The 13,208-nt window shown below is 23.6% G+C and overlaps 1 long non-coding RNA gene across 1 annotated transcript in view; it reads left to right on the forward strand.

Annotated features, from left to right (window-relative positions):
- Window positions 1-13,208, forward strand: part of LOC129605814 (uncharacterized) — a 144,393-nt gene that overhangs the window by 88,032 nt on the left and 43,153 nt on the right. The window contains exon 2 of the long non-coding RNA XR_008696736.1: window positions 8,650-8,699. This is a non-coding gene — a long non-coding RNA (uncharacterized LOC129605814). The remainder of the gene's footprint in view (window positions 1-8,649; window positions 8,700-13,208) is intronic.

Consider the following 13,208-nt stretch of genomic DNA (forward strand, 5'->3'; position numbering starts at 1 on the left):
ATATGGTAAAAAACTTTTGAAGTTCTATAAGTGCGATCATACGGGGTCACGCAATCTTTTATTAAAACTATTGCCAAGGTAACTTTAGTCACAAATTTGCATAAGAGTTTGTTTAATCTTGAGTATGACCTTATTATATACTATCAGTATTTAGCTGATAGTATATAATACCAGCATTTAGTCTATGTAGCATTTCAGTACAACTCGTATATATTAAAGGTATATTTGGCTATATTTTCTTAGATATGGCCAAATAACTTTTATAGTTACTATCCTAAGAATTCACATGATTTATAATACTTTCAACGAGAATAATGGTACTAATTTTGAAAAATTTTAATGTTATAGTTAAGTAGTTATGAAATATAGCTTATCCAATAGTTTGGCAGGTACCCGTAATATTCTACCGAGAACTATCAAATTATATAGAACAAATATGGTTCTGCCATTTGCCATAATAAACGTTTTGTAAAAATTTGGTGAATTTTATTTCTATAAATACTTTCCGAGTTGTCAATCATACGGTCGAACTAATAATTCGGCAATGATCAAATAATATATTGAAATGTCATAATATAATTACGTCATTCCTCAGTTCTATAAACATAACGGTAAATTTATAATACCCATTCATTCGTAAGGGTATAATAAGAGAAACAAAAAACATTTGAAGGATATTTGAATGGGTTAAAATTTTTTCTTTTGGAAATATTTATTTCTTATGGCATTAAGGACATTTCTTTACATGCAAATAGGTATATGTGTAGTTGTTTGTGCAATGAAATACTAAAATAAAAAGTGTTAAATCGTTTTTCAAATGATGAAATTCCTCCTCAAAAATTTTATGAAAATAATCTGAACGACAAACATGTCATTATTTTGATTATTTGCAATTTTAAAAAAAATTTTGAAGTTATCACAAAATGAATTGGATAATATAGGAAACTATTTGGAATACAAATTTTTCGATTTAAGTTTGAAAATTTTGTAATAATTTTAATTATTTTTTAATTTTTTCCTCATTTTCTATTTATGATAATTAATAAAATAAAATAATGTAAGAAACAATTTCAGTCTGGCAATTTTTTTTTACATTTCAATTAAATATTTATAAAAATTAAAAAAAAAATTATAAAAGGAAAAAAAATGAAAACCTCAAAAAACTTTTCCCTTAAATGTCATTAAAAATGAACTTCCTTCCATTACTGTTAATGTTATTATTATTTGTAGCATAATTGAGTATGGTTTTTACCTTTTTTTTGCTTGAAATTCTCATTTTTCTCTTTTATATTTTTATTTATTAATTTTTACTTTTATTTTCGTAATTCCTATACACACATAAAACTTATATTAAATGTTACATTGTTATCCCCATTCCGAAATGAACCACAAAAATATTATTTTGCTATGGTTGTAACCAGTTCTAATTTGTAGCCTATATGTACACTTACCTAAAAAACCCAAAAACAAAAAAGTTTCGTATAATAATTTAATAATTGTTGTTCGAGTTTTCTTAAATTTTTCTACATTGTTTTTTATTATTTTATTTTTTATTTAAGTCTTTTCTCTTCTCATTTTTGTTTTTTTCTATTCTCTTTATTCATAATAATCTACTTTGGAGTGCTGTCGTTTCTTCTGCATTTTCTGCAAATAACGTACTTTGATTTTTTTTCAATTTGTTACAAATTTTTGCATTTGAAAAAAAAAATAAATTTTTTTGTTCTTTTGTCTTAGCACTCTCACTGCCACGACATTTGTACAAAAGTAAAAAATTTGGACATAAGTTGTTGCAAACACTTCCGCTTGACACAAAGCTATTGAAAAATTGCCTGTCAGTCACTGTTAGAATATATTTTTATTATTTTGAGATATCGACTGCCATTATTGATAAATGAACAGAAAATTTCACACTAGAATGGGACTTTTCTAATTTTTAGATACCTGTTGAAATGGTACTTATCAATTTTTTTATCGTACGATATTACGAAGTACAAGAAATCGTCCCGGTAGCAGGAATTATATTAATAATTTTCTTTGTGGGCGTTATTAACAGTAATGTGTCAGGCCTTTTTAATTGACTTGAGAGTGAGTGTGTTTATTGATTTCAAGTCGCAAAAGTAATATCTAACATGTGAAGTGCTTTATATTATTAAGTTACATAAAATTTTTACTTTCTATCTAAATAACAAAAAAATATTTTAATTTCGTTTTAATGTTGTGAATTTGTTTTAATACAAACGAGTGGATTTCAAAATTTACAAATTTTGAGTGCAGTTCCTTCGATGGACTATAGTCTTTCTTAAATCAAGATATATAATAAAATGAATTTACTGTGGTACAACATCTTTACTGCAATAAAATTTCATAAAACGGCAGCACTGCTATTTCGTATACTTATTTTCCTATTTTTCTCACTTATTTCATTTTGAAAATTTACTGTAGTTAACTATTCCTACTTCCTGTTGCTATTTTTATTATTAGTCTTTGTTGTTGAATCGACTTGGTTTTTTGTATGTTGTTTTTTGTTTTTATCATTATAATCATTTATTAATTCAACCATTGAGTAGCTCTCAAACTCGATTAAGAAAAAGATGAAAATAAAGCAGGAATTTTTGAAGTGATTTGTAGCAAAACAATATTATAAACACTACATTTCCTCTCGTTACGGTTTTGTTTTTAATAATTTTTTCTATTTTCTTTTCTTCCACTTTATAAAAACATTATTAAACAATCATTTATTTCATCTGGTGGTTTTTACTAAAGATTTTCATATCAAATTGTATACACACAATATTTTATGTGTATTTGATGTATAAGAGGGGATCACATATTTTTTTTTTTAAGAAATTAAATAAAATTTTTTAATTTCCGTTAGTCATTCATTGCTTGTACATAATATATACAACAATATACTTGGCGTCAGAACATGTTGTCGAAATTATGTTAAGCTTAGACAAAATCGTATTATAAAATTACGATTTTAATATAATTTACCTCACTATTATAATTTGTAGCCAGAATGTAATTTTCCATATACGAGTATATATTTTTCGCATTTAAATTTTAACATAAAAATTTTTAAATTTATTACACAAATTATTGGTTTTTGCAACAAGGAGTCATTACATAGCATAGCTATGTCTGCAGTAATGCTTCATCACTTTATTTTCTGATACAAATAATAATTTCTGCGATTACTTATCTGCAATGGTATTTATTGAATTTTGACAAATTTATTTGAAATGATATTTCATTTAAATATTTCATATGCCCATTTAAAATATAAGATCTAATATATTTAAAAAAAATTTAACTAATTCTAATATGAAATACTCGTAAAATTTTTTTCGAAAATATAAATTGGTAAATCTAAAATTAGATCTTACAGAAATATAGTCGTAGTTTAACAGTACTCTTTACTTTCTTTCTTTATTTTTTTATAATAAACTTTCCGTTATACAAAAAAAAGTAAATTATGCTGAAAACGAAATTTTTGATGAAAATTATGAGCTAAAAGTAATTCTATATTTTTTTTTATAAATTTATAAAATACACTTTAAAAAGGATAATTGTAACATGAAATAGAAACGAATAAAAAAAAGAAATAGTCGTTTGAATAAAATTTTCTAAAATTTCATGTCCTTGAAAAGCTTTTATGTTAACAACATTCACATTCAAAAAAAAATATATATATAAGATAATTTTAAGAAATACAATAATTTTGTACACACGATAAAATCTAAAAGTATCAAGTAACAAAATAATAACTAAAGAAAATTTATTTATATTTACATTTGACATCCTTTATCATATCGTAAAAATAATAAAACTGTTAAACCGTTATATGCGTGTATTATAGTTGACATTTATTCTACCGCATATAAAATATCATATGTAATCCAATTTAATATAACAACTAATGTATTGTCGTATTAGAAGATCTATAATATAAGGATTTTATATTTAATATAGTGCAAGGATCTAAAATTTTGGTTACAATATTTCACTTAAATCGGTACCACTTATATGTCAAAGGAAAAGGACGTATAATATATAGGTGTTGATTTGAATCTGTAATATAAATATATTCAAAGTTCTTAATAGTAAGATATGTACAGATTTTTTTTTTGAAATATATAGATAAAAATTTTGTTTATTATTTTATATTTTGTTATTCGCTTTTCATGTTTCTTTATTTTTATTCTTCTGTTTTTTATTCATTTCATTGTCACCATTAATTTATACGGCTTTTCCCTTTTGGTAAATTACAGTCTTGAAGCATACTATAAAAAAACAGACTATATAAGTATGTGATAGAACATTAAACAGGTACATAATAACAATCTAAAACCATTACATTTTAATACGGTTAAAAGGACATTACCTTAATATCCTTAATTAAAGTCAATATTCAAAATATACATACATATATATGTTCAATAATGTACCCATGCATATATCTAGTGATATTATACATATATATAAAGGTATGTACAAGTATTTACCAAACGTTAATATTTCCAAGCAATTATATTTTCGTATGCTGATACTTATACCTTTTTTCAAAAAACGTTTTATAATATCTCATATATATATACTTTTGTCATCCCCTAGAATATAATGTACTCAATAAGAAAAAAATACAGTGTAGTTATAGGTTTTAAGGATATTCTTAAAATTCATGTTTAACTTCAATCTATCTTAAAATATAAATGTAATGCTTGAAAATTTGCCTAGATATGAAATTACCGCAAAATAACTTTCAAGGGATATAATAGGCCACCTGCAAATAATCAAAAGAAAAATTTTTTTTTTTTTATTTTTTGGGCTTATTGTAATGTATTCAATATCATTAGAATATAGAAGCTGAAAATCTGCTGAGAAAAGAAAAAGTTGATATACAATTTCCTATAACAATTTTTCGTATACAAAAAAAAATATTGTGTATGATTTTAATAAGAGCCAGAGAATATAACAGAATTATCAAATGACAGATATAGTTAGTAAATGTCCTTTTAAAGGATAATAAAAATAAATTAAAAAGGCTTGTTACATTTTCAAAAACGCTTTATGACGACCCAAAAATAAAAAAAAATAAAAATTGTTATATAGCTATGTATGAACGAAAATTACATTAAATTAGCTTTCAAAAAATATGGAAAAAGGACAAATTATAGCCTTAACGAATGAAAAAAGAAAACGAAAAGAAGAAAAATAAAATAAAAATGAAAATAAAATAGAAATAAGGACATTATTAATGTGCCAAAAATAAAAAAAAAAAGTTTCATTTCATCTTTACAATAATGACAAAAGAGTATGTGCCAATTTTAGTAATTGTGTCAAAGATTTATAATTATATGGTTAAACTTAGGTTTCATAGCAATTTTTCGTATCTAAATTTTGATGTCAATCTCAGCACGTATCATATTATATACCAATATACTTAATATATAATGCACATATACATTTTTTTTTTTTTTTTTTTTTTTTTTTTTCCTTCTTCACTCCTAGGAGGAGTATAGGGCTAGTGCATGATATCTATCATGCCCTAGTTTCTTATAGTCATAGAGAGTTAGCTAGGTAGGTGACTAGCCTGCCGTAGTTTTATTTATATTAATTATTTGAGGTTATTAATATTTACTGTTTATTTTTCTTAGTTTTTAGTATCGAATATTATGAATATTTGAAAATTACTTGTTTTTTAATATTTATTAGTATTGCATATTAAGTTATATAATATTGAATATAATTTTTTATAGTGACCTGACCGGGGTTTGAACCCGAGACCCTTCGGTTAAAGGGCCGGTGCCATAACCACTGCACCAATGATCAGATAATATATACATACATATACATACATATACATACATATACATATACATACATACATACATATGTATATGCACATATACATACATATCACATATAGATCTACAATAACGAGTAGTTAAATATGATTTTATTTTTTTTGTTGGTTCTACCAAGAATATTAACTATAATTTTGAAAACTTAATAGTAGGGAAAAGATTATCAATTTTTTTTTATTTTTAAATTTTGCAATTTCACAAAAATTAAGGTAAACGTAAATGAATTTTGGTACCTAGGACAAAACGAACTTGTATATTTATTTTTGTAATTTTTACTAATTTTAGTGATTTTTAAATTATTCTAATGGAAATGGAAATTTTTATTCACAAATGTGAATTTGTTTTTAATTGCTTTTACTAAATATTTAAATAGTTATAATTGGTATAACAAAATATATATATACTATTCACTTTTCTATTGAATGAATGTCCGTATTATTAGTTTGCATATATGTAGAGTTACAAAAATGATGTCGGATTTTCTCAAAATCTGTTTTGTTGATTGTCATAAAATTTAAATTGCAAAAAAATAGTATCATAAGCAAATTTGAATATTTAGAAATTCAGTAGTTAAACTTATTAAAATTAAAAATCGGGAAATCAAAATATTGTAGTTGAAAGTTGGAAGTATTTTGTTTTTGACGTGGTTGAATCTTGTTTACACCATGTTGTGTTTTGAAGCTTACAAAGAGACTGAATAAAGTTGGGTCAAACCAATGGCTTGTAGAGCAGAACTATTTTCCTTCAACAGATGAAGATACTGCTTTTAAAAACAGTCAACTATTTGTATCTAAAAGCTGCTGAAATACAACCTGCGGTCTGAAAAAAAAGATATTAAAAATTTGGGCTTTAGATAACGTTAAATTTTACCTGCCATTTTGCTTTTTTAATATTTTATTATGCTGTGCCGCATTGGAAGGAATCAGCTACTATTTTTCTGCGTTTGAAAAATTGGAAAATGCTTATAATTTTGCTGCAATAAATAGTTAGAAAACTGGCCTTTCAGAACTTTGGGGGCTACAACTTTTAGAGCGGCTAATAAGCAAATTTAAAATTTCTTTAGAAAAGTTTTGATAAGGTAAACAAATTGCATTAGAGAACGACGATTTTTTATCTTACTACATAGCTTAATTTTTCTAAATGCATGTTTGTGACCCTTGAATGTGGTACATAATAGATTGAAATTCAAGATAGCTTGACATTAATCTGAAGCATAAAAAATCTAAAATAGGCGAGCTATAGAAAGGTAAATTAGAGTAAAATTTAAAAACACTCAGAATTTTTTTGCAAAATCTTTTTCATTTGATTAGTTTGAATATTAATCACATATATTCAATAAAAATTTTCCCCGAAATTTTCTACTTAAATTTAATTGACACTTTGAACCTCGATATATTCCAGATTTTCATAGCAATTTTATAATAAAACAATAATTGGGTTGTACTCTATATGTAGTAATTTTTTTCCTAATGTTTTTCATATCCATAAACTCAAAGATTAAATCTGCTTCTAAGTTATGAACATTTGAGACTCAAAACAATGGTATGCGAACCTAGCATTTATATTTTGTTCCATAACAAAGTATAATAAATTATTAGCAATAAAAAGTTTCTTTCATATTTTAATTATGTTTTTTTTTTATAAATTTAATAAAGTTTCTTTAGAGCAGTTTATAATAAATGGAATTGCTTTCTTATATAGCTAATTTTAATTAATTGCTTTTTGTTTTTTATGTACTAGAATGAATGAAATAAATAATGGGATAAAACTATATAAACCATATTTTTTAAACTATGGAAAAAAATTTTAACAAAATTAATGGATAGTTTGTTTTCAAAAAAAAAAAAAAACTCAAAGTATTTTAAAATAATTAATAGACAAAATATTAAACATACAAAAAATTTAAGTACTACAAGCAATTATTTAATGGTACTGTTCCATGACAAGTTTAGTCCTTGTTAAAATATTAATAAAAACAAAACTTGTTTCAAAAAGGAAAAAAAGTTGGTTATTTTATGTGTAATTTGAAAAATTTCTTGATTTTGCCCTCAAACTCAATGAGATAATGAAAAAATCTAAATTTTTATCATTGTACTGGAAGTATTGATTTAATTTTGAAGTAAAGTGTTTGCAGCTTATTCAATCCTACGCTATGAATCCGATTGACATTAAATTTTTAGGAAAATGTTAAGAAAAGTTCCGAGAAGGTTTCTAAAAGTTATTTTGTTTTGAAAAACCTGTATGTTCAAATGGAAAGTCGACAAATATGGGAACAAGGGGTATTTTTGGACTAGTCTCATTTGTATTTTATATTCTGCGAGATTATTGCAAATTAAATACACTATCGTCCCAAAAAAATTATTCAGAACAAATATTTGTTAAATGATAATTCCTTGTACAATATCTGATTTTGTGTAACTGATATTTTATAGTTTTTATAATAAGCTTAAGAAAAAACTTGCAGTAGTCAACACATAATCACAGCGAAGGCCTTAAGCTAAAATCTTGACCATGAGCAAAATATGGATTGTTTTGCTGCGAACAATTTAAATAATGTAACTTTAAACAATATGTAGTGTTAACAACTACTTACTGGTGATTATATTAATAAAATTATTTTTGAATTTATGAGTCATTGTTTAATAAACAAAGCTCCATTTTTCTCAATGCGTTTTACAAAATAGATAGAAAGAAAAAATCAATGCGTGAGGTTGGAAAATTTAAAAATTTTTCTACAATTTTTGAAATTAATTAATTAAAATTATTTTTTTTTCTTTTGCAGGATTTTCAAGATTGCAATTTTCGACTCTGTTTCTTTCAAAGGATTTTAAGGTAAGACAAAAAACAAATACTGAACAAAATTAAATAAATTTAATAAAAATCTTAATTTTTTTTTTTATTATTAATCAAGTTTTAATCAAATTAAAATTTTAAATGGGTTTTAAAAGTTTAAAAAATGAATTTTATGCAAATTTGATAAAATAAATCTTTTAAAAAAGGGCAAAATGAAAAAGATAATGTCTAAGATGATTGGAATATAAGGATACTTACACCGTCAAATCCTTTTTTCATTATTTTTGAACATTTTGTTTTTCTTATTGTTCAGGAAGATTTTTTGTTTCTCCAGACAATTTTTTGTTTTTTGTAAGTATCCCTAATTAGGTACTTTAGAAATTAAAACTTAAACAATAATTGGATTCAAAATTATTTTCTTTCTTATTAGCTTAAATAGACCATTGAGAAATTTTTCTATATAACAACATTTTTTCTACATAATTTGTTGTTTCATTTGATTTTTTTAAAATTAGATATAGTAATGTCATCATTAATTTGGCATTATATGCTGTGATATTACTTATACTTAGAAAAAACTCACATAAAAATTATAATTAGATTAATTTTACCAAATTTTTCAAGAAAAAGAAATAAACAAATTCTTATACGTAGAAAAAGGTTCAAATACCAAATCCATCATTAAAAAATACGAAAATTCATAATTATTGGAGCTTAGTAAAAAACCAATTAAATGTGATATTTTTTTTTACGATTTTTCAACCAAGTTTGAGAAATTACCTTGGCAATTAATAACAAGCTGACAGAAAATATTTTTTGATGGTAAATAATAAAAATTACACAAACAATTTGTCAACGATAGGCGACCTTTCATATCTTTTATAAAATTTTTATAAAATTTTGTTCTCCTTGTTCTCTCCCACCTAGGCAAATAACTTTTTTAATACTCTATTATTAACTGCGCCGCTTTTTACTGTTAAATAACAACCCATGTCCGTTACTAGGGGTATAATAGTATCCTTAGAGAATATTTCTGTTAGTTTTTCAAAAATTAATTTTTATTTAAAAGAAAATATAAACCAAAAAATAAAGTTAATCAACTCAAAAGTTGTGCTAAAATCGTTCAAGAACAGGAACTTGTGTTCTTATTAATTATTTTTTTTTCATCAGAATTTTTATCAGCTACAATTTGCATGAATGGAAGAAAGCAATCCTTTAGCTTTGAGCTCTGAAATCTGGCAAAACTATTGCACTCTGAACATCATTTCGGAATCTGTCTCCGAGTTAATTATTCTGTTTACGTTTAAATGGGACTGGACTTCTCTTGAAAAGGAAAGGCGTAGAAATTGAGTTTATAACTCTAAAATCTGGTTTTGAAACGAATTTTCATTCGAATTTCTGATTCATAAAAAATTAGTTCATAATATAGCGGCCAATTAATTTGATTCAACTTAAGTTTGAGATGGGATCAAAATTTTATCAACCGTTTGAACGCAGAGAAGGTTAAAGCTTTATATATATACATACTCTTTATTTACACATTTTGTCATAAAAATTATTTGGTATTAGAAAATTAAAAATGTTAAGAAAAACAAAGCAGAAAAAAAATAGCTATTTAACATTAAAGGTAAAAAAAAAAAATCTCCTTAATTACATTGCAGGTAAATTAGTTATACAGAGTTGACCTTTTCTTTTTGTGTGTTTTATTCAATTTTTTTTTTGTTTTCCCTTTCAAATTATTCCAATTTTTCTCAATTTTTTTTCCTTTCTATATTCTATAATATTGTTTATTTTATTTGTTATTATTAAGGATTCTCTAACAAGAAAAAAAAAACAAAATAATAAAAGGCTCTCTACATTTTTTTAATATATTCATAGTAAGACAAGTTCTTAAAGTATACTGACTATCCCTTCCAAAATAATAATAATAAGTCAAAAAGAAAATTTTTTTTCCATGTTTACTTTACTTATACATACATAATAAAAGTTTAGATTCTCTTCGAATGCGTACACTGAATTACAAAACCTTTCCTTTTCGAGTTTTTTTCCTTTTTCTTTTGGAAGAAAAGAGCATTTTTATTGCAGAATAATAAATAGAATACATAATAAGTAAAGAGTAAATATTTAAGGCTTCGTTATCCTTTAAATAGTGCTAAATTAGCAAAAAAACAAAAAAAACAAAGGAAAATTAAAAAAAAATATGAAAGGCAAAATTAAATAAAATCAAACAAAAAAAAAAAAAATACAAAAAACCAAAACAACACAAAATAAAAACAAAAAAGGGAGAAATTATTTACTCGAATAAATAAATAAAATACTTACGATAATCAAAATCCTTAAATTTAAACAAATATAAAAAATAAAATAAATAAAAAATCAATCGAAAATTTTATCCTTAAAAATTAGGATTTCAAAAATCAAATGATAAAAATTAATTTGAGAATCTCAAATTAACAAGAATAATAGAAAAAAAGATAAAAAATTGAACTCACATACATACTCATATATATATATATATATAAACATTATATAAAAAGGAAAAACTTTCTTTACTCAAAAAGTATACAAATATTAGTCTTATATCGGATGTCCTTTTTGAACTATACTTAAGTAGTATAACATAAGAAAACCAAAAATTGAAATAAAAAAGAAAATACTTATAGTAACGTTATTGCGTAGCTTTCTCAGTAATTACAATTTATAATTTTAAAATATTTAATTTTTAACTTAATATTTCCGAAATTTGACTACACTTGCATATAAAATAATTTTTTCAATAATACTTCCAACAACATACACATAAAGGAACAAAATAAAAATTTATGAATTATAAACACTTATTTTATATTTTGATAAATGAAGGAAAAAATTTGCTAGAGCAACCGGTTCTTATAAGAAGTTGTTTCATACTTTCAACTGGTTGCGTTCATTAGTAAATAACCCATGTTATTTAAAAAACTAAAACTGGTGAAAATGAGCTTGATATAAGTAATTTTAGAAATATTGCCATATTATTAATTTTAATAGGGTATCAAAGTTGTAATATTCCACAAAATAATTTCATTTACTACATGTGCTTAATCAAATATGTAACCTACAATTATATAAAAAAGGTTATAAACATCGTCCGTGACTATTTTAAATTAAAATCAATTTTCAATTTCCAATCGAGAAAATTATTAATTGAATCAAAATGATATACGAAAACATTAAATCCAATATGGTTATATATATTTCATTTTATTGAACTTTATACATTCGGCTTATACGATTGAAAAGCATGAATCCAAAAAAAAAACAACAAATATATATAATATGTCTATATATGTATGTGTATGTGTGTTGCATGTACGTTGTATTTGGAAAAAACTTTTGGCAATTAGTTAATTTCTTACAGATCAATAAATTTTTAAGGATCCTAATATCTTTCCTATATCTGTCCATTTATATTTGTAAATATGTATTGGTACATATTAGAATATAAAATAAAGACTTACATATACACAAATATACATGTAATTATTTAAAAAAAGAAAAAATAAAAATTAATTCATGTACGAGTGCAAAAATTTATACAAATTATAATGATGGACACATACATACACATACATAAAAAAATCCTTACAAAACTCTTCAAATATGAAGGAAATTGAAGAAGAAATAAAATGAGAATGTAAACGTAATTTTTAATGATAAAAACAAAGACTAAGAATAAGAAATAAAAGAAAAATAAAAAGGAAAAAAAAATACAATGATCAAAATACAAAAGAATAAAAACCAAAATTTCGGAACGGTAACTTAAGAACGGTCATGAATTTTGAACATAACAAGGATTCTCTTTAATTTTTCTTCTGTTTTATTTATTCTATATGTTCTTTATTTTTTTTTTATATTTTAAGTAGTTTAAAATGTTATTTTCATTTTGTTGCTTTCAATTTAACAATACAAGAATATTTCGAATAAAAAAAAAAGGAGCAGGAAGAGAAAATAAAAAAAAATGGAAACTGTATTTTTTTTTTTTGTTTTCCTTATACTATTCTTAAGGGCTAACAAATTATTCATTATCATTTTAAGAAAGAGAATTTATTCGAGTGTACATGTTTTACTCAAACATTTTGTATATACACTATGTATACACGTATTTCCTTATTACATACATACGATATTATATGTGTAATTGTAGATGTATAAATGCATATTAAAATGAAAGAAATAAAAACGAATTCCTTTTTTTTTTTCCTTTTCATTTTTATTTTCCGCTTCTTAAGTTATGTTGACTTAGTTTTTTTGAAATTTTGTTTGGAGAGGACATTATAGTAATTGTATTTGTTTTTTATATAAGGGTACATAGTTCTATATCTATATATGGATAGACATACATATATATTTATATTTAATATAATGGCATTGCATATAAAATTTTAAGGTAAGAAATTTTCATGTGCGTATATTATTTTAATTATATTGTTCTACGTAGTCCGAAAATTAAATGTACGAAACTTTTGAAATATTAAGCACAGGAAAAGAAAATAAATATTTAACACAAAC

Source organism: Condylostylus longicornis, unplaced genomic scaffold (genome assembly GCF_029603195.1).
Source record: "Condylostylus longicornis isolate FDR11 unplaced genomic scaffold, ASM2960319v2 ptg000015l, whole genome shotgun sequence".
In the NCBI taxonomy this organism is placed as follows: Eukaryota; Metazoa; Arthropoda; class Insecta; order Diptera; family Dolichopodidae; genus Condylostylus; species Condylostylus longicornis.